At 40.6% G+C, this 22,094-nt stretch overlaps 1 long non-coding RNA gene across 1 annotated transcript in view; it reads left to right on the top strand.

The window, feature by feature from the left end:
• The first annotated feature begins 4,567 nt into the window (after positions 1 to 4,567).
• The window catches only part of LOC135093361 (uncharacterized), a 39,783-nt gene continuing 22,256 nt past the window's right edge, over positions 4,568 to 22,094 (top strand). The window contains exons 1-2 of the long non-coding RNA XR_010263326.1: positions 4,568 to 4,860; positions 16,934 to 17,074. This is a non-coding gene — a long non-coding RNA (uncharacterized LOC135093361). The remainder of the gene's footprint in view (positions 4,861 to 16,933; positions 17,075 to 22,094) is intronic.

Here is a 22,094-nt window from a genome sequence, read left to right as displayed (position 1 = left end):
GTGTGTGTGTGTGTGTGTGTGTGTGTGTTAAAATTCGATCTTGCCCCTTGTACCTTCAAGTTGGAGCCGCAACGGACCTCGCAATACTAAGCTATCCATTTTTAAAAGTTCAAGATTTATTTTTTCATTTATTGCAGAAGGGTATAAAGGCTGGATTTTCTCTCCGATTGTGTTGATGCATGTAAATGAGAGTGAAGCCACAAACGTTATCATGAGATATATGTTACGAAATTCACGCCTCTCATCGACAGTTTGTGTGCCACATTCTTTAACTTCGAACTGTTCCTCACACTCTGCATCATCCGTTGGCTAAAATGAATGAGTAATATCCCGGAAAGTAGCAACAATCGTATAAAAAATAATAACAATTGATAAAAAAATATTCCGCGCAACTTTTTTTTCGAACAAAAGTTGTTGTGTTTAGGCCAAATAAAAGCCTCTTTGGATGCCGCATGGCACACTGCACATTGAGACCAGATACTGATGCCAAATGAGGGTAAAGGAATAAATACAGCATGTGCTGAACAGATTACGGAATACGAGGGACAGGAGTTTCGCGAAGATATCTTAAGTTTAATATATCATCCTCCTACAACAAACACTAAGGAAAATACGAAAGCTGCTCCAATGCACGAAAGATGTAAATTAATTGAATGATTGACCTTTATGCCCTGCAACAAAATATTCATGAACCCAGCTCATAAGAAAATGTTAAAACAAATCTGTGTTACAAGAAAAAAAAAAAAAAAACAATAAGAAAATATCATAAGAAAAATTATGTTTAAAGTTTATTTACCAAGTCAATTAAAATAAGATGATATGCATTGCAACCCACGGAGAAAGCCAACCCTATCCACGAATGTAAAACACCAAATGACCATGGGAGGCACAAAGCTCAGCCAGCATCAGAGCGAGGCGACACTGGGATAGGGGCCTCATGCAGGGCCTTAAACTCGAGCACTCGATCAGAAAATCCTGTGAGGAGGACAGGGCAGTCAGCACATTACGGCTGCACTTCTGGGAACACGAGGTAACATGCGTTGGATGTGTATGGCTTCTCATGAGAGCGGTCAATACAGCTTCATGATAGCGTCCTTGTATATCTGCTATAAATGTGAAGGTAAAGTAGCTCCTATTACTAAATATAATAAATCATAAACTTCTACAAAGTATAATAAGTCAAACTTAAAATTTACACAGTTCTGTGTCATAATAGTAAGTGTTATGGCATTAGAATATTTGTTATTGTCTGTCATAACATTGTTAACAGTGTACGTTCACAGAATGGGATCTGGCAGACATTATGTACACATTTAGGCAAGTATCAGAGAGAGAGAGAGAGAAAGAGAGAGAGAAACTGAATGGTAGACACGAAAAGTTTTTGTCTTACATCACATTCAATAAGCAATACACTGTTACAAAGTTTTTAGAATCCCATATAATTAAAATTTTAGAAAAAAGTTTTTTATAAAATTCGTTAAAATTATTAAAAACATATTATTAAAAATGCTGTCATCAGGAATATTGAAATGCTCAGATATCGCAGTTTTGCTGACGATGAAACTCAAACCTAGCTTGTCAGCCTTTCTTCCATGTATTACGTACCCAGCTGTTCATTTATTGGACCAAGACATTATTAAGAAGACATTGTTTTATGTATTTCTTTGTGTTGTCATGGTGCTATAAACTCGCCTGACTTACTGATTTATTTCAGGAGCCTTATCCTAAGTTTTCAGTTTTTATTTCAGCATCTTAAAGATTACAGATTGATGCTTCTTACGATCTCTTACACAAGCTAGATTCAGATTTGATTGTTTAGGGATTACGAAAATCAATCTTAGCATCTTCGTCATGTCATATTAGTCTTCGCTATATTTTCTTAATGCTTCTGACGCTTTGAAGGTGAAGGTGAATGTTCCGAAGAACGATGATACGCCGGTGAACGAGGCTCTGAACGGTGTGGCTCCGAGGGAGCATCCTCGGATTGTCCAGAAGGATAGCGAGCCACTAGATGATGTTCTGACGGAAAACGTTCCCTCGAACGAGAATCTCGTGGATAGCTTCCTGGCAAACGCCTGACCTGAGGTCTTGGGTGCCCTGGCTGAGGACGCCACGAGGTAGCAGGATCCGGAAGAGCAGGTGACACTTTCGCTATTGCCACCGGGTTCGATGTTACATGAGAAGATTCTCTTTTGGGAGAAGGTAAGAGGGGAGGCAGTCTGACGTGCGGCGTCGCAAGTGGCGTGCTGATTTTTGATGTCATGCGGGGCGACACAAGGACTTGCGTGACCATAGGCTGCGCGGCTTGAGCATTTGACGTTATCAGAGGAGACACTGTAACACGCTGTGCTATAGGAGGTGACACTTTAACAAGCGACGTTACAAAGCGCGGCACCCTGGCCCGTCTCGTTGCACGTGCCTTGAGAGGTGACGTTGCAGGGGATGTGACTGTGCTATGTTGCGTTATAATAGAATTCGTTTCATTATGTAGCGACGATTTGCTTATTGGCGACGTCCATATGGGCGTCATTCTGGTTGGTGGTAACACAAAGGGCAAGCTTCTGCCGTAGGGTTGTGCAACAGATGACGCCACGACAGACAATTCTCCCACGGGTGATGCTCCCATGGGTGATGCTCCCACGGGTGATGCTCCAACGAGTGATGCTCCAACGGATCGTGCCCCAACGGGAGATACCCCAAAGGGAGATGCCACAATGGGAGATGCTTCAATGGGTGATAACCCTAAGGACAAAGTCCCAGCGGTCGGCACTCCCACACACTGTACTCCAACAGGAGACGTCAACGTCGCGACAGTCGATACCGTAACAGGGAACATATTGAAGAGTGATGTGCCGCTAGACTGTGTATTGACAGGCATCCGTACGGCGGACAGTGGTCCTCTAGACAGCATCTCAACGAGCACTGTTCCAACAGTCGGTCCTTTAGCAGACAGGGTCTCAACTGACGACACCTCACCGGATGATATCTCGGTGTAAGGCACACCACGCGAATAAGACCTGTCATTAAATGCTACCTTTGGTAAATCCTCCTGATACACATAACCACCACCAACATTCCACCGGATGTAAACTCTATTAATTGGTCCCGTAAATGACGGCAGACGCACAGGAACAATGGGTGAGGCCGCCATGCCTGCCGCGCCGTTCCGTGAATTATTGGAGGCGCTTCTTGGTACTGTGGAGGCAACCCATCGCGTTATACGTGTCCTTAATCCGTCTGTTTCCATATGGAATTAAATTTTGCAAGCTCCAACGAAAATAAAATTAGGTAGCCTGATAATATCAGTTAAAAAAAAAAATAAGGGAGAGGGCTTACGCGTGTACCATGTCTGTCTGTCTCCTGCTGTCTGGCGAGTCTCTCTGGTTTTAAAGTGGCTCGTTCCATTCGAAGCTTCGTTTTCATTGAAAGAATATCTCTGTACTTTAATGAATGTTTCTTCGAAGCTTCTTTTCAACAAAACCTGCTACTTTAACATGCCAAAAGGATGATGTTGCTCAGAAAGTAACGTTCAAAGCTTCATAATTCTTACTGTTTGGTTTATTTGCTATACTTGACTCTACTGCTAACATTATGTTCATGCAAGTAGAATTGATAGTTTTATGTATTCATTTATCATTTTCCAGATTGTTTGATATCATAGTATATACAAGTCCTGGTGACGTATGTAGAAAATATTTACTGAATCTAAAGATGTATAACGTTTACTATTATCTTTCATCCCTGCATGTGGAATCATTTCGCAGCGTTAATCAAGACTGAGTGCATCTACTGAAGGCCCCATCGTGAATCCTTGTATCAAATAGTGCTTCGTGTTCGAACTCATTAGGGTTTCAGGATCACTACCTACACATCTTTTACTCATACACGCCTCCTCTTCCTGTTTTTCTTTCTCATTTCCGCTCTTTCCAACTCCTCTTCACTTCTGCCGCAGTTTTCAGCTGTGCGTCTCTGATGAAACATATGTGTACAAGTGTGCTACACAGAGATGGTTTCATAAATCTAACGTGCGCGTATCTATGTCCAATAAACTAAAATGTTACGTATGATAATTATGTAATTATTTTCTCTAATGATTATAATAGGAGAAATTACTTCCCCAAAGAATAATAAGCGAGTAAAGGAAGGCAGTAAAACAAGGAAGTGCTGGTTTGTAGTATGTGAGAGTGGTGAACGAAAAATTCCGTATTCGAGACTAGTCTTATCGGTAGCCCTACTCATTTGCACGTCGTCACTTGACTTAGAATAATTAACTACGTCATCCACATACCCTCGCTACGAATGCTGCCTGGGTCAAGGGGTAAAAGAGCGTGGCGGGGACTCTCATAGATACACCAGTACTACTTAATATCAATATATTTTTAGTATCAATGTAGGCTGAACCTCAAACGTTAAGAAATACGACGAGGAATTAGAATATATCACCGAAAATAAGTAAATAATGCAACATTAAAAATCACTTGGCAATATCATGATTTGCAGCGAACAAAGATAAATTAGTGGGAGAAAAGCAGAGGTAGGGAGGCAGGAAGGGAGGGAGGAAGGCAGAACGAGAGGTAGGGAGGGACGGTGAGGGGAGGAGGAGGAAAGGGGGAGGAACCACTACTTTAACTTGGGTGCTACGCTCGCTCGGGGTCGGCCCTGAAAAATGCTAATGGACCAATTACAGCAATTAAACGATCAGTGACTCGTTGTGCGGTAGTTAAGCTGAAGTTGGGCGGACAGGGGAGGGCAAGAGGCTGGTGGGTCAGTGTTGTGCTTGCTGGCAGGGATGGTGCTGGCGGCTTCTGCATCAACCCAACAGTTTGTGAACACGAAAACAAACAAGTTTCAGCACAGACTGTAAGTTACAATGGATAGTCGTAGACTTCGATTTTACTTTCTTACTATAAATGTCAGTTCATTCATAACCAAACCAAATAAATTTGTACATATCAATTTTATATGCTCTCTCGAAACAGTATATATATATATATATATATATATATATATATATATATATATATATATATATATATATATATATATATATATATATATATTACTATTCAACAATGAAACTATTCATAAAACTGCTTTTAATAATCACTGCCTCACACCACCGCTGCAATCATCATCGGAACCACTATTATCCCAGCCATCCTTACCTGCTATACTTCATTTACTACAGTCAACACAATGACAAACCCTTCACCATCACAGCTTTATTATCACAACCACAGTCATCACCATCACATTGACAACAACAATAGCGGCAGAATAACAAAGAGTCTGGGTTGAAACACGTGGCTGTGGAATACAAGCCCCTGAACTGTACGAGGAAAATAGTTTTATGGGAATTGTTATGGAAGTCATTAATAATGGTGAAAACTTTTGACTTCAACTGAGAGCACCAGGCAGAGAGGGAGGAAAGGGAATCTGCGAAAGAGAGGAACGAGGGAGGATGGAAAGTATGCATTTAGTGATGGGGGAAGGCGGAAAAAGGATAAAAGAGGAAGAAATGGAGATGAGAGAAGGAAGGGAGGAATGGAGGGGGGGCTAAGTGAAGAAGGGAGACAGAGAAGGGTTGAAGGGGAAGAGAAGGAAGGGATGCAGAGAGAGAGAAGGATGCGCGTTTCAATCGATGGAATAGGAGCAAAGAGAAAATTCGGATAGCAAAGGTTAAACAGATCAATGGAAAGATATGAGAGATAGGTAAAGGTGAACAATAGAAATGGGAATAAAAAAGGTGAAACATGAGAGGTGTGTGCTGTTTGTAAAGGAAATAGAGGAATGTTAACGTAAGTAGGGATGGGGAGAGAGGAAACAAGGACTGAGGTACAAGAGTATAAGTCGCAAAGGCTAATATTCACGACATTATTAATAGAACAGACAACCTAATTGACCCATCGATTGCTGAATTAGCAGACAGTCAAGACGGATCCCGAAATTAAGCGGATTTTCTCTCTCTCTCTCTCTCTCTCTCTCTCTCTCTCTCTCTCTGCTTATCTTTATTCTTTGTCTTTATATCTTAGCTTTGTAAGAACAGTAGATCACAGTAATCATTCTCTCTCTCTCTCTCTCTCTCTCTCTCTCTCTCTCTCTCTCTCTCTCTCTCTCTCTCTCTCTCTCTCTCTCTCTCTCTCTCTCTCTCTCTCTCTCTCTCTCTCTCTCTCTCTCTCTCTCTCTTTTCTGAGTCGTACAGGTTTTTCATCTCCCACTCTTTAGCACTCTCTTGTCGAATTTCCCTATCATCGCCGGTAAGAAAAGTGTCTGTGTGGCACTCAGTAATTAGATGAATATAGTTTTATGCCTGGTTTTCATTCTTTTGACTACAACAAATATTTCTCATACGAATGTTCAAGAATGTGACAAACTTGGAGACAGCATGAAACGAGATGTATGAAACATGTCCTACATACAGTCACTAGATTTGACGTCACGCTCACCAATCTATATAATTTTTTTATTAGTTACATTAGCTTCAGTTTATAAGTCAGTATTATCCTGCTACTGCCTCCACTCATTAACTACGTATATATATATATATATATATATATATATATATATATATATATATATATATATATATATATATATATATATATATATATATATATATAGTTTGAACTGTCTCATTACTCCTGTTGAGGACAATGCTGCCAAGCTTTCTTTTCCTCACTGAGACCCAGATGCTGAGGTGCTGAGGTTACCGACAGCAGTCCCTTTTCTATATACTACTTTCTCGATAATAATTTTCAAATAAAGTCTGGCTGTTGTGTCTAGGTACGTAACGACACAACATACTTGCATGCCCGCGGCCTTGAATCTTTATAATTTTCCAACACTTGACTTCGATGTCATTGTTAATTATTTCGTGCTGTGTGTCCCTCGCCCAACTCCTCAGATTACGAATAACTCTGATTTCCAAAATGGAGCATATCCGAACCCGTTTTTCCTTTATTAAAATTTCAATACATGGAGATTTGATATCCGCCACCAGTTTTGGTTGTCATCAACATTCTTTGATTAAACTGGTGAACAAGTCTGCTGCTTTTACTATACTACATGATCCAGAGTGACTTGTGTAGCACCAAACCTCTTATTCCTGATCGCTCTGGAGACGCGCCGAACATTCTTCATGTTTTCCATCTTCTGTTCTCCAGTTTATTCTGTCTAACAGATCTCTCCGCTTGGATCCTCGAATCACTGTCTTATTTCGACGTCCTGTCCTATTGTCTTCGTGCCGCCTTAGGACCATCGAAACGACGGTGATGTGGTATCGTGTCTCTGCTGAGTGGAGGGACCTGAAGTGGGAAGGTAGTATTTTCATTCTATCTGAAAATCTAACACTTGACAATTACAACGATACATATCTGGTTCGAAACAAAGTCATCCATCAACGATGCGGTTCTTGTTATATCACTTCTCGGCAAAGAGAGTTACTATTTGTTCTCCATCTCTTTTATTTTTCTTATGAATTGGAGGAAAAATACTTTTCTTCTACTATCGTTTCGGCGATAATTGTAACAAGAGGTGGTTTTGCTACTATTGTTACTACTACTACTACTACTACTACTACTACTATTACTACTACTACTACTACACCTCCTCTTACTCCTCCTCCTCCTGCTCTTCCTACTACTACTACTACTACTACTGTTCCTGCTGCTGCTGCTGCTACTACTACTACTACTACTACTACTACTACTACTACTACTACTACTACTACTACTACTACTACTACTATTACTACTACTGTTACTACAACAACAACAACAGCAGCAACAGCAACAACAACATCAGCAACAACAACAACAACAACAACAACAACAACAACAACAGCAACAACAACAACAATAAATACTACTACTACTACTACTACTACTACTCGCTCCTCCAATGTTATTGTTACCCTTACTTCTCTTCTCTCCCTTCTCCAGCTTTTCTCCCACCTTCCCTCCCACTCCTCTCTTCTCCAGACGAGAGTGAGAGGAATGACAATTTGCCAGCCCGACCCCGCGCACGGGATATGAAAACGCTGATTGGCTGGTAATGAGATGAAGGAGGGATTTGATTGGTGGGTAATGACGTATTGAAAGCGTCTGATTGGCCAGTAATTGATTTTGGTGACGTGTGATTGGTGGGTAATTGAGTTTAGCCGAGGTGCATTATGGGATGATACTCGTGGTGGGGTGGGGTAGAGAAGGGAAGAGAAGGATGGGGAAGAGACGCAGCGTGAGGGAGAAAGAAGCAAAGAAGGGAAAGGAAATGGTGGGGGGAAGGAAAAGAGGTTTCGCTTTCCTTTCTACACGATCAACGTATTTTTAACATGGCCGCTGAACATCCCGAGGAGACGAAATAAAAATCAAATGTGTCAGCGCCTCAGAAAATATAAGCAGCTAAAATAAAGCAGCAACCTAAGTCTTGTCACATGACGTATTGAGAAAGGGTCATATATATATATATATATATATATATATATATATATATATATATATATATATATATATATATATATATATATATATATATATATATATATATATCACTTTTTTCCTCCATATGATCGTCGTCATCGTCATTGGTAAGGCCATGAGCTCATGAAATATAGGCAAGAACAGCCAGCCGCTCACTTTGTTGCAATGAACTTCCGTCCAAAGTTGACTTAGACACTGTTTAAAAGCTAAATACAAATAAAAACTAACACAGTACATAAAGAGTAGCGTAGCAGAGTTGTAAAATAAACACTTAACTTCGTTAGGTAATTATAAGTTAATCACTACATTATAGAATACTAAAACACGTAATTGTTTCGATATTAGCGTTCGAGAAAAGATGTAGTACCTTTTATTAATTTAGATCGAGAACAAACACCATAACTGAATGTTTGTCTAGTTCAAGAGTGTTTTCTGAAAAGAAAACATTGCCACAGTTGGTCAGTAATTTTCTCAGTGTGTACATACACTCTGAAAAGTATCGTTAAAGTGGTGTCCGACCAGTTTCACACTGAACAACCCGGTAGTCTCGGCAGGTTTGGTGAGCGTGTTCGACTAAGGTTCCGCCTGTTTTTCATGAAGCATTACTGTGGCAACTCAAATCCTATTGCTTCATTTAAGAGTGCCGCTCACTTGATTCATGCAAGTTATACTAAATGCATGCATGCAGCTATACTAAACACACGTAAGGATACCAGCATTAGTACCGTTATCAATGGATTCGTTCTTAGTATCAGTTTGTTTCATGCTGAAAGTTTAACGATACTTTTTTTGAGTGCGTGTACATGATGATGTGGCTTGTTGCTACGGCTGACATGGAGCTCCTTGAACGGTAACACTTACACTTTCAAGTCTTTTAAGTACTCTAGGATTGAATATCGATAAACGTTTTTGGGAATCAAATGCTCCGGGACGTGAATCATTCATACAAGACACTCGCCTCATTATTCAAGACTTGCATCTGTTTGATAGGAAAAAGATATAGAAAACAAAACACACACACATCTACTATTTTAATATCGTAGTGCGTAAGATAATTTGCCTGGTTTCCTATTCCTTCAGCCTTCTGTCTCGCCTTTCATTACCGTCCTTTACAGTGACGCCTCCCATTCTCATGCGCAGAGTTCGTGCATCAACCGCTTTCAATCTCAACACCTGTTTTTGTCCTTCGATCGTTCCCTTTTATTTGTTTCACTGTCATTCCATCGCATCCACCCGTCTCTCAGAACTGGAGAAGTCGTTAACACACGAGCAACAAGGGACAACAGTGCAATAATATTTTCAACGTAAATGCATAAGAACATTTTTTTAATTCATCAGTAGGGGAGGATTATCTTTGGAGTGGGGGGAGTCTCAAGCCGATTTTAAAATATAATTGGAAGTCAAGATGACGTGAAGGAGAACGACTAAAGGATGGAAGGGGGCAGGGAGATGATGATGATGAGGAGGAGAAGGAGGAGGAGGAGGAGGAGGAGGAGGTGGAGGTGAGAGAGAGGGGAAGGAAGGACGTGATTGCGGTGGTTTTGAAGAAGGAAGAGAAGGAAGGATGCTGAGAAGGAAGGGACACTAAAGATGAGAGGATGGCATCTTTGTTTCTCTCTCTCTCTCTCTCTCTCTCTCTCTTTCTCTCTCTCTCTCTCTCTCTCTACACGGCTGGAGCCATTACATAATGAATGCACATAAATGCTTAAAAGGAGAGAGAGAGAGAGAGAGAGAGAGAGAGAGAGAGAGAGAGAGAGAGAGAGAGAGAGAGAGAGAGAGAGAGAGAGAGAAGAATCTTAAGGTTAAGATAGGTTAACATAAACGCAAACGACACTTAAGGATTAGAAAGCTCGAGGATATTGGAGAAGCTAAGGGAAGTAAGATAAGAAAAATATTGTCCGTTTTACTTACATTGCATTGCCACGCTTATTTCAATATTCGAGGTGAGCCAGCGTTGTGTTGAAGCTAGTCATTCTTCTTCAGTGTTTATAAACTTCATATTTCGCTTAAGTACACATTTTTACAGATTCACACTAAAGGTACGTAGAGTAGGAGCTAGATTTCATGTCCAGGAAATAACAGACATCAGGGGAGGTCTTGAACTGCCTCGCCTTCTCTGTCTTGATACAAGGTCCAGTGCGATTTAGTGTGTAAAGGGAGTGATCAAGTGGTTCAAACCTTTCCGTGACTGCTGGATTACGTAAAATTGTCTCTGGGTTAATTAGTGAAGTAACCAGCCTCACTGTCATTAGCTACTCAAGAGCCGTGATGCTAAGGCTTGTAACGGGACTTTTCTGGTGGTCAACGATGTGGCAGATGTTTCCTCGATAAAAAAAAAAAAGTATCGGCACTGTAGTAGGGTGAGGAAATATGAGACATGGACTGTGATTTACGGGAAATGACACGGATATGTTGATGCTCCTAAGTTATATGACACTAGCCAGGCTGCAATTTTGTTTTATGAAATGTGATGGTATTATATATTTTCTTTATATATCATATCACATTTTGTTATGCTTTTCACTGTAATAGACTGAATGAAGAATGCGTTAAAATGTTGAGCGTGCCATTACATTTAACGGAACATGTACAACGAAACCTTCTGTGCTCATGAAGCAGGGAAGAGATTCGTAAAGAATAACAGGGTGAAGGAGAGACAGACGGGAACAGTGAAGAGAAAGAGAGAACAGTGGTTGGAAGAGCGTGTAAGAAGGGAAGAGAGCAGCGGAGGGATGGAAGGGAAAGACAAGAGAGAAGGGAGAGAAACAGGGAGGGAAGGAGGTAGGGAGGGAAGAGCCGCTTCAATCCGCTCAGGCGCCTTGTTAGGAAGTTAGGAGGCATTGCGACCCTTGCCTAAGACCCAATTATATTCGACAATGCTGGTGACCTCGCCGTGTGCGTCTCCATGTGCACATGTGTGTGTGTGTGTGTGTGTGTGTGTGTGTATGCGCGCGCGAGTGAGTGAGTGAGTCAGTGAGTCAGTGAGAGAGAGAGAGAGAGAGAGAGAGAGAGAGAGAGAGAGAGAGAGAGAGAGAGAGAGAGAGAGAGAGAGAAGGGGGGAGGGGAAGTGAAGAGGGCAAAGGGCGGGGGTTGGAGCTTACATTCATATCAGTGTCTACCTCAAATATGCAGCGAAATATCCAGAGGTAATTTACCTTGTGACAGAGAGCATGAAGGTGGTTTGCAGTGTTATGTCACCGGTGTCAGGTATATGTACAGTGCTCCATGTGTTGGAGGAAAGCAGCCATCATAGTGCTCCAGAGGTTTGTGAGTAACACCTCACAGTGTGTGTCGCCCGTTAAGATATTCTGAATAATGATAGAAGAGGTGAAGTGGAGGGATAGATTCCTCAAGATCTTGGAGCTTCAGTGTTCGAAGGGAGATACATAGAACAGGTTGTGTAGGTCTTAGAAAGCTGGAGACGGACACCCACCATTAAAACCATCAACTACATGCGGTACGCTAACATGGGGTTGCGTACGCTGTTTTACATACAAGTGCTCGAGCTGTGATATGAGTACTGACGACGCGGCTGTCAAGATCTAATTTTTGTTTTCTCAAAATGTACGATACTTTCCATGGCTTTTCTCGTGACCCTAAAAATGGAATACACTCAGGCTATGGTAAACCCGTCATCGTGCAAGGCAACTGAGAAGAATTCTCTAAAATATGTGGAAGGCAAGGCGAAAAGGAACATAAGAACATAAAAAACAAGGGAAGCTGCAAGAACCCATTAGGCTTACACGTGGCAGTCCCTGTATGGAATATACCTACCTATTTCTACCTATCATCTCCATCCATAAATCTGTCTAATCTGTCTAATCTGTCTAATCGCTTCGTAAGGAATACCCCGCCTCCCCTGTATCCTTTTTAGTCATTCTCCTTTGTACTGATCCTAGTAGATCTATATCTTTCCCGTAATATGGGGACCAAAACTGCACAGCGTAGTTTAAATGAAGTCTGACCAACGCCAGATGTAACTTTAATATTACTTTGGGACATCTACTTTTAACATTCCTAAAAATGAATCCTAATACCTTATTTGCCCTATTTCTGGCCTCTATACATTGCTTTCTTAGACGGAGTTCAGAGCTAACTATAACTCCTGAATCCTTTTCGTACCCTGAACCTTCCAGAGCTTCGTTGTTTATTGTGTACCTATTGTGTGGGTTTCCTCTACTTACACTAAGTACTTTGTATTTTTTGATACTAAACTGCATTTGCCATCTGTCTGTCCATTCGTTCATCCTATCCAAATCTGCCTGCAAGGCGATGGCATCTGATTCTAAACTAATTAATCTACCTATCTTCGTGTCATCCGTAAATTTACTAACATCATTACTGATTCCATTATCCAGGTCATTGATATATATTAAAAACAACAGTGCCTCTAAAACTGATCCCTGTGGCACCCCACTAATTACTTGACCCCACTCAGATTTAGAGCCGTTTATTACAACTCAGTCGCCTATCGCTTAGCCACGACTTTATCCAGTCTAACACCTTCCCATCTATCCTGTGCGCCCCAACCTTTCTCAGGAGCCTCTGATGGGGTACCTTGTCAAACGCTTTACTAAAGTCCAGATATAGGATGTTATAACTATTACCATTATCTGCCGCCTCGTAAACTTTACTGTAAAAACAAGTTCGTCAGGCAAGGCTTCCCCTTCGTGAAACCATGCTGTGACTGATTTATCACGTTATGTTTGTCTAAATATTCCATAATGTTTCTCGCTATTACTGACTCCATTATTTTATCTACAACAGAAGTTAAGCTGATAGGTCTATAATTAGACGTTAAAAGGCAAAAAGTCCGTGCTTTTTACACTAGACATGATACATGCGAAACGCGAATTCGTGATAGATCTGCTGCAATAAGAGCATTTGTGAAGGATTCAACATTCTTTGTAGCTTAGATTTAGATTTTGATGATTATTTGACAAATCATGAATGCAGAACTCCAATAGATATCCGATACTATAACAATCCCAACAAGTGAGGGTTATGAAAGTCGGTCAGTACTGTTAGAAATCCATTAATTTTCATAACGATAATGTGTTCTTGTAAACTTGCTGAGGGTCTGGAACCACGCTGTGTTGTCAAAGTCCTTTCAGATCAGTTATAGTGTAAAGTGGATCTAAGAGGGTAAATTGCTAGTACAAGTATTAATAAGTTGTATATATTCCAGTAAGAAAGCTATACCTTCAGAAATAGAAAAATCCAGTAACAAAGATGAAAAGCCAGAGGCGATGAAGAAGCCACAACTTCAACTATAAATGGATGATGGGATAAAAACAAGGCGTTGGTTAGTTATGCTTTGCGTCTCTTGTTCTTGTCCCATACCGTTACGGACCGTGTTCAAATCTCTAAAACTTACCTTCTGTTCAGTGTGACTTGCTCCGAATAATGCTGTATCTTTTTAAATTTGTCAAAGATCTCATCTATTTTTTATGTAGGAGGGACACTGGCCAAGGGCAACAAAAATCCAATAAAAAAAAAGTCCACTGAGATGCCAGTCCAATAAAAGGGTCCAAAGCGGTAGTCAAGAATTGAAGGATAAGTGTCTTGAAACCTCCCTCTTGAAGGAATTCAAGTCATAGGAAGGTGGAAATACAGAAGCAGGCAGGGAGTTCCAGAGTTTACCAGAGAAAGAGATGAATGATTGAGAATACTGGTTAACTCTTGCGTTAGAGAGGTGGACAGAATAGGGGTGAGAGAAAGAAGAAACTCTTGTGCTGCGAGGCCGCGGGAGGAGGGGAGGCATGCAGTTAGCAAGATCAGAAGAGCAATTAGTATGAAAATAGCGATAGAAGATAGTTAGAGATGTAACATTGCGGCGATGAGAGAGACGCTGAAGACAATCAGTTAGAGGAGAGGAGTTAATGAGACGAAAAGCTTTTTTTGATTCCACCTTGTTTAGAAGAGCGGTATGAGTGGAACCTCCCCAGACATGTGAAGCATACTCCATACATGGACGGATAAGGCCCTTGTACAGAGTTAGCAGCTTGGGGGGAGGTGAGAAAAACTGGTGGAAAAGTCTCAGAACGTCTAACTTAATAGAATCTGTTTTAGCTGAAGATAAGATGTGAAGTTTCCAGTTCAGATTATAAGTAAAGGACAGACCGAGGATGTTCAGTGTAGAAGAGGGAGACAGATGAGTCTCATTGAAGAAGAGGGGATAGTTGTCTGTAAGGTTGTGTGGAGTTGATAGATGGAGGAATTGAGTTTTTGAGGCATTGAACAATACCAAGTTTGCTCTGCCCCAATCAGAAATTTTAGAAAGATCAGAAGTCAGGCATTTTGTGGCTTCCCTGCGTGAAATGTTTACTTCCTGAAGGGTTGGACGTCTATGAAAAGACGTGGAAAAGTTCAGAGTGGTATCATCAGCGTAGGAGTGAATAGGACAAGAAGTTTGGTTTAGAAGGTCATTGATGAATAATAAGACGAGAGTGGATGACAGGACAGAACCCTGAGGAACACCACTGTTAATAGATTTAGGAGAAGAACAGTGACCATCTACCACAGCAGCAATAGAACAGTTAGAAAGGAAATTTGAGATGAAGCTACAGAGAGAAGTATAGATAGAAGCCGTAGGAGGGTAGTTTGGAAATCAAAGCTTTGTGCTAGACTCTATCAAAAGCTTTAAATATGTCCTACGTAACGGCAAAAGTTTCACCAAAATCTCTAAAAGAGGATGACCAAGACTCAGTAAGGAAAGCCAGATCACCAGTAGAGCGGCCTTGACGGAACCCATAGTGGCGATCAGATAGAAGGTTGTGAAGTGATAGATGTTTAAGAATCTTCCTGTTGAGGATAGATTTAAAAACTTTAGATAAGCAGGAAATTAAATCAGTAGGACGGTAGTCTGAGGGATTAGAACGGTCACCCTTTTTAGGAACAGGCTGAATGTAGGCAGACTTCAACAAGAAGGAGAGGTAGATGTTGACAGACAGAGCTGAAAGAGTTTGACTAGGCAAGGTGCAAGCACAGGCACAGTTTCGGAGAACAATAGGAGGGACCCATCAGGTCCATAAGCCTTCCGAGGGTTTAGGCCAGCGAGTGCATGGAAGACATCATTACGAAGAATTTTAATAGGTAGCATAAGGTAGTCAGAGGGTGGAGGAGAGGGAGGAACAAGCCCAGAATAGTCCAAGGTAGAGTTTTTAGCAAAGGTCTGAGCGAATAATTCAGCTTTAGAAATAGATGTGATAGCAGTGATGCCATCTGGTTGAAATAAAGGAGGGAAAGAAGAAGAAGCAAAGTTATTGGAGATATTTTTGGTTAGATGCCATCCAGCCAGCCAGCTTCATCCTCCTTTTTTTTCTTTAGGTGATTTTAAGAGTCGGTACTTATTATGTGATGACTTCAACTAAAAGATTACATACTGTGGTGGCCGCACGAAATATGTAGATGTATGTGTCCGGAGAGTGAACTGGAATGTTTGTGAATGCGATCACAGCCCTGTACTTCTGACATTAACTAGTGCCAATGGCCCTGTGTTCCCTGCTTGCTGGCGAGTTCAGAGGACAGATTGAAAACAAGTTTGTTATTATAAGGACATAAGGAACCTGCAAGAAACCAGCAGACCTGCCTGCTTCTAAATTCTTTTGCAACATTCAGCTTCTCAGATGAAGGGAGTCGGCGCCTCCTCGATATGGGGCGGAACTTCTCGATTGAAAGAAAGAGATAAAGTTATTTTTGCTTTAAAGATATGTTATTTAAGCCAAAATAATACACAATGGTAAACTAGGAATGAATGAGGAGCTTAGAAAAAAAATGTTTTCTAATGCAACTGCAGATGCTGTTAAACAAATTCAGACAATATATTTTATGCTATCCCATACCTAACTTAACATATTGTGTTTTATGATCGAAGTAAATATTTCCGAGGTTCCGAGGTTCTGTTATAAAGCTGTGACCTTTTGTTTGAGGTTGGTTTAAGATATTTGGATTAAAGGTAATTTTATTGGATTTTAAGGTAGTCCTCTCTGGTAAGAATGACAAGCCTGGTGCTTGGCTCTGCCCCTCCTGATAGGAAGATGGAGATGATCAAAGCCGTGCATCATCATTTTGGCATTCCTGATCATACTGAATATTAGAAGAATTATGAAGTAGTCTGTTCATCCACACGTGAAACATGACATATACTAAACAAGTTTGGCTTTGGACACCATGTATTGTTGGTCATGACGGGGTTTTGTATTGTTACTAATATTTGAAGTTACTTTTGCAATTCCGGCTTTTGCCGTATTTCATAAATAATGCAAGACGATAACAATTACATAAATGAAGCCTATCATAAGAAATAAGGTAAAAGCCTAATTGGGCTCTATGTATGAATACCGACGTATGGTTTTTGAACTACTGAACGCGACACAGTTTCCTGTATTTCATGAATAATACATAGGGAGAGGGGGGTTTCATCTTTGTACCTATGGCATTCTTATTGCTTCCAGAAACCGTGCAGAACTTCAGCCACACCTCCTAGGGATACCTTCTCGCCTCCAAGAATAGGGCTTGAAAGTTCACGCCGCCAAGTGCACCCACTTTGTGAACGAAGCGTCTGTCTTCAGGACGGTCTCCGTGACAGGATGAAAGTAAGCCGGGATGATGAACGCTGCAAGTTCTTTCATGATCTTGTTGGATGCCTCCGTAATCTATGAAGGAAGTGTCTTTACTTAAGTTTGTCTACCTTTCATGATGAAGTCGTGGAGAAGTTATAGAATGTCATCTGCTTTAAGATGGAAATGATGGTATAATTTACAATTTCAAAGAACTCGCGTAGCTTCCTCTCAGTAACAAAATATAGAAATCCACGGATGGCCTTGACTTTTAGTGGAAGCTGTGTAATTCCTTCTTTGATGACACTAAGATTCAGAAAGTCAATGGATGGTAGGTGCACACTTGGTGGGTTGAACTTTCTAGCAGTAAGTACTCTGAGGGGCAAGAAATCACTCGTTGAAGGTGTGACTGCTGCTTTGTAGTCTGTGGAGGCAATAAGAATGTCAATAAAATCTCTTACAAAATTTTAACCTTCCAGTATGTTATCTGTGAAACACTAGGAACCGTACGCTTCAAGAGTCATATATCAGTAATCTTGTCCGACAGGTATAGTGATGACTATCTTTGATGTATCTCATATGGATACACAAGGATCTGGTGTTCGAACCAGTCAGTTTAGAACAGATAGTCTTCTCGTGCAGCTTTAAATGAAAATTCTATACGCTGGGTATGAGGTGCCAATCAGGCGTGGCATACGTGGCAGTGGGATTCACTGCCCGATAGTCCCCTCAGATGTGACCACTTCCTGGCTACAGATTTAGGAAAATTGTGTAGAATCCTGCTGCTGGATGGTTGAATAATTCCATCCTTTCACAGAGTCTCGAATTCATTATTCACAGCCTTATCTGTGATGGTGTTGCCTGGCGTACAGTGATGGACTCGTTGCGAGAATGTGGTGGTAATCTTGGCAGAAGAATATGACGGATAGACTTGTCGTTTCACAAGCATTATAAATTTCTTGTAGACTGTCAGGCATTCCTTTATGTGTGGTGAACGAGATCTTGGATATGTCACATTTGACTTAACATCGACTACGATAGTTAAAGGCAAGTAGAAGCCACGTGACCGACCAACCACGAACGTCCATACAAGTGCCTTTTTCAGTCCCAGTCCCAGAGAGCGTCTGCAATAATCACTGTTTAAAGCCAAAAGTTCAAAAGAAATAACTTTTACTGCTGTTTTTTAATGCAGGACGGAAAATGCTAACTGAAATTCCAGTATCTGCTAAGAATTTGTCCTGAAGAGGTGTGGGTGATGTAGAAATGAATGTGATCAAGTGACAGATGCCACCAGTTCTTCTGTTAATATACATTTTTCTTTTCCAAAACATTTTTCCTTTTATTGTCATTCTTTACTTAGTTGTCCATCATTTATTTCCACCTGGACACCTCGGTCTACCAGTATTTATGTATTTGCAATGTCCAATATACAAAAATTTGTTTAGTAGTCTCAGGTTTAATATCCTTGCATCTCTCTCTCTCTCTCTCTCTCTCTCTCTCTCTCTCTCTCTCTCTCTCTCTCTCTCTCTCTCTCTCTCTCTCTCTCTCTCTCTCTCTCTCTCTCTCTCTCTCTCTCTCTCTCTCTCTCTCTCTCTCTCTCTCTCTCTCTCTCTCTCTCTCTCTCTCTCTCTCTCTCTCTCTCAAAATGTTCACGCCCACACATTCTCTCCTCCTCTGCTATTCCTCACTCGTTCCTTCTCATTCGCTTGCGTTGCCCTCCACTTCCCACCTTCCCACAACTGCGAGAGGAGGAGGAGGAGGAAGAGGTGAGGCTGTTTCAGATCAAAGCGGAGGCGCGTTAGACCGTCAACTTGGTGATAATGCAGCTGATGAACTCTATTATTGAGTTAGCCTGCTAATGAATGCACTGCCACCTCGCTCCCTCCCAGCCTCCCTCCTCTCTCTCTCTCTCTCTCTCTCTCTCTCTCTCTCTCTCTCTCTCTCTCTCTCTCTCTCTCTCTCTCTCTCTCTCTCTCTCTCTCTCTCTCTCTCTCTCTCTCTCTCTCTCTCTCTCTCTCTCTCTCTCTCTCTCTCTCTCTCTCTCTCTCTCTCTCTCTCTCTCTCTCTCTCTCTCTCTCTCTCTCTCTCTCTCTCTCTCTCTCTCTCTCTCTCTCTCTCTCTCTCTCTCTCTCTCTCTCTCTCTCTCTCTCTCTCTCTCTCTCTCTCTCTCTCTCTCTCTCTCTCTCTCTCTCTCTCTCTCTCTCTCATTCTTTCTACTTATTTCTGTTTATTTTTGTTTTTTCTTCCTCCATTTTTTGTGTTCCTCTTTGCGTCATTCTTTTCCTTTATATTCTTACCCTTCTTTCTTAGTTTCTTTTTTTGTTCTTCCTTTTCTCCTATCCATCGTTTCTCACGTTCTTCTTTCTTTTTTTTTCTTTTTGTTGATATATATATATATATATATATATATATATATATATATATATATATATATATATATATATATATATATATATATATATATATATATATATATATACTTCGTTTCCTTGCATTCCTTTCTCTCTTTTTGTGCTTATTTTTTCTTCGTCTATTCCTCTCTTCTTTTCCTTTTTTCTTCCTCGTCTTGTTTTATTGCTGTGTTATATTCTCTTTATATTTGTTCCTCATTATATTTCAAGTCTCGTTTTCTCCTCCTCCTCCTCCTCTTCCTTCTCTTCATTCTCCTCCTCCTCCTCCTCCCCCTCCTCCTCCTCCTCCTCCTCCTCCTCCTCCTCCTCCTCCTCCTCCTCTTCCTCTGAGTCGTACTTTAATATTAAAAGCAATTTACCCTTTTAACGTTTTCCTAATTTTCCATTCTTCCTATTATTTTTCTTTTTATTTCTCGTCCGTTTTCAATTTCAGTATTTACGACCCCGTGATAATTGCAGGAACGTTGTAATAATTTTCCTCGTACCAATTAGATTTTCGTACCTTCTTCTTCCTTCCCCTTCCTCCCACACACATCTAATGTCTCTCTCTCTCTGTCTGTCTGTCTGTCTGTCTGTCTGTCTGTCTGTCTCTCTCTCTCTCTCTCTCTCTCTCTCTCTCTCTCTCTCTCTCTCTCTCTCTCTCTCTCTCTGTCTCTCTCTCTCTCTCTCTCTGTTATTATTATTATTATTATTATTATCATTATCATCATCATCATCATCATCTTTATCATAACCAAGAAACAGTAAGGAAAGCTTCAAGATCGTCAGTGAATTGTCCTTTACAGAATCCATACTGATAATCATGTAAGATTGTGGGCATTTAGCTATCTAATAAGAATATGCCTATCGAGGATACACCCAGAAGCCTTGGAGAGACAGGAAAGGAAAGGTTTAAACTGATATCGTCGCGGTCACTGGGGACTGAAGGCTGCATTATCGTACTTTGGCAACCTACGTGCCTCCAAAGTGTCCGAATCTGTGTTCTTTAGGAATATCTATTATTATAAGTAATATGTGCTGGCAGTAATGACGAATACCGCTAAATACAACTTTTTTTTTTTTATTTTCTTTTTCAGATAATACAATAATAAATGCTCCCTGTTTGTTATTGATAATAAATATTGAGAATAAATATTCCTAAAGCGTATTGCATGCACAGTTTCAGATGAGTAGGTTGGCAAAATGTAATGACGCAACCTTCAGTCCTCGCGACCACGACTGTACTACGGACTGTAGTGGTCACTTGTGTAAGAAAAACTCGTCCCGCCTCAGCTGGTCTAAAGTTTCGAATTGTAGGGATAAACAAAAGGTAAATTTTAACGAGGATGTAGTGTATTCTGTATATTTACAAGAAGTAGCTGCTCAGCACTATCTTAGTTTTATTATTTTAAGAGTCCTTCACTGATGGCGTTATAAGAAATCTTCACAGAGGTGCCATGCGATAGTCACTGGTAATTCCACGTCAAGCTCACACGCGTCCCCGTAAAATACTAAGGGCCTGAGTAACAAAGTATGGAACGTCATCTAATAAAAAGAAAAAAAAACACAGCTTTAATCTTAATTTATTCTCTAAAAATACTGAGATTAATGCCCGCCAACATCATATTAAGAGAATATCAACTGTACACACACACACACACATACACACAGATAATGAGAGAATATCAGAGTTTAACTTATTGATCACAGCTAGTCGGTAACATGAATACAAGATAATAGGGCATTTATTATACTCTTTTCTCTTTCTTCACATATTGTCACTGCTACCTCTTTAATTTGTTTCTCATTCCCTCGTTACTGAATTTTCTCTCTCTTATTTCCCTCCTTTTCTTGTAGATGATGCAACGGTAGTTATCCTCACGCTGCCGCCTCAAACCACTTGTAGCCATTCATTAGCTCATTGTCTCAGGGTTTGGTATCCCGAAATTGCAATGAGTGAAGCTTTCGACTCACTTGCTATTTCATTTGTATACATGTTTTTTTTTTTTTTTAAGACCTTGAGATCATATTATTATTATTTTTTTTTTTTTTTAGTGCTCCTATTTCATGGTCTCATTTCTTTCCATCAGCCTTGACTTATTGTTATTCAGCTTTTAGTTTTATGGCCTGTATTCGAGTGCTTTGTTCTCTCATACTTTCAGTTAGTGTCTTTTCCTTGTTAATGATACAGAATAGTTATTAAAATATCACTAGAGTCATAAAAAGCCACTGAAAACACACGTAACATCCAATAGAGCCTATGTAAAGTAGTCGAGATTAGGCGCTGGGATGTTTGAGGATGCGGTCTTATATGTTACGCCATGTGCTTGGAGACAACCAAGAAAGCTTAAGAGAGACAAACAACTCAGCTGGTCAGTCTGGTTTAAAACTACCTTGATGAACACCTGTGTGGCAATGAAGCCTTTCGTAGACTTGCTACTTGTATTGTATTGTATTATATTGTATAATATTATATAGAGTAGCTTGTTTGTGTGATATTCGTGGCTGGACTACCGCAACCGCTACAGTCAGGTGAGTGTGTCAAGTGTCCGTCTCTGTGCTCCTCAGAAGTGATATAGCGCGTCACTTGTTAGCTAAACGTTTTACTTTTTATCTATTTATTGACTGACTTCTCATTTGCTTTTATGTTCAGTGTGCATGTTTAG

This window comes from Scylla paramamosain, chromosome 3 (assembly GCF_035594125.1).
Source record: "Scylla paramamosain isolate STU-SP2022 chromosome 3, ASM3559412v1, whole genome shotgun sequence".
Lineage (NCBI taxonomy): Eukaryota > Metazoa > Arthropoda > Malacostraca > Decapoda > Portunidae > Scylla > Scylla paramamosain.
The sequence above is the reverse complement of the archived record's forward strand: the minus strand, read 5'-3'. Positions and strand labels throughout refer to the sequence as shown.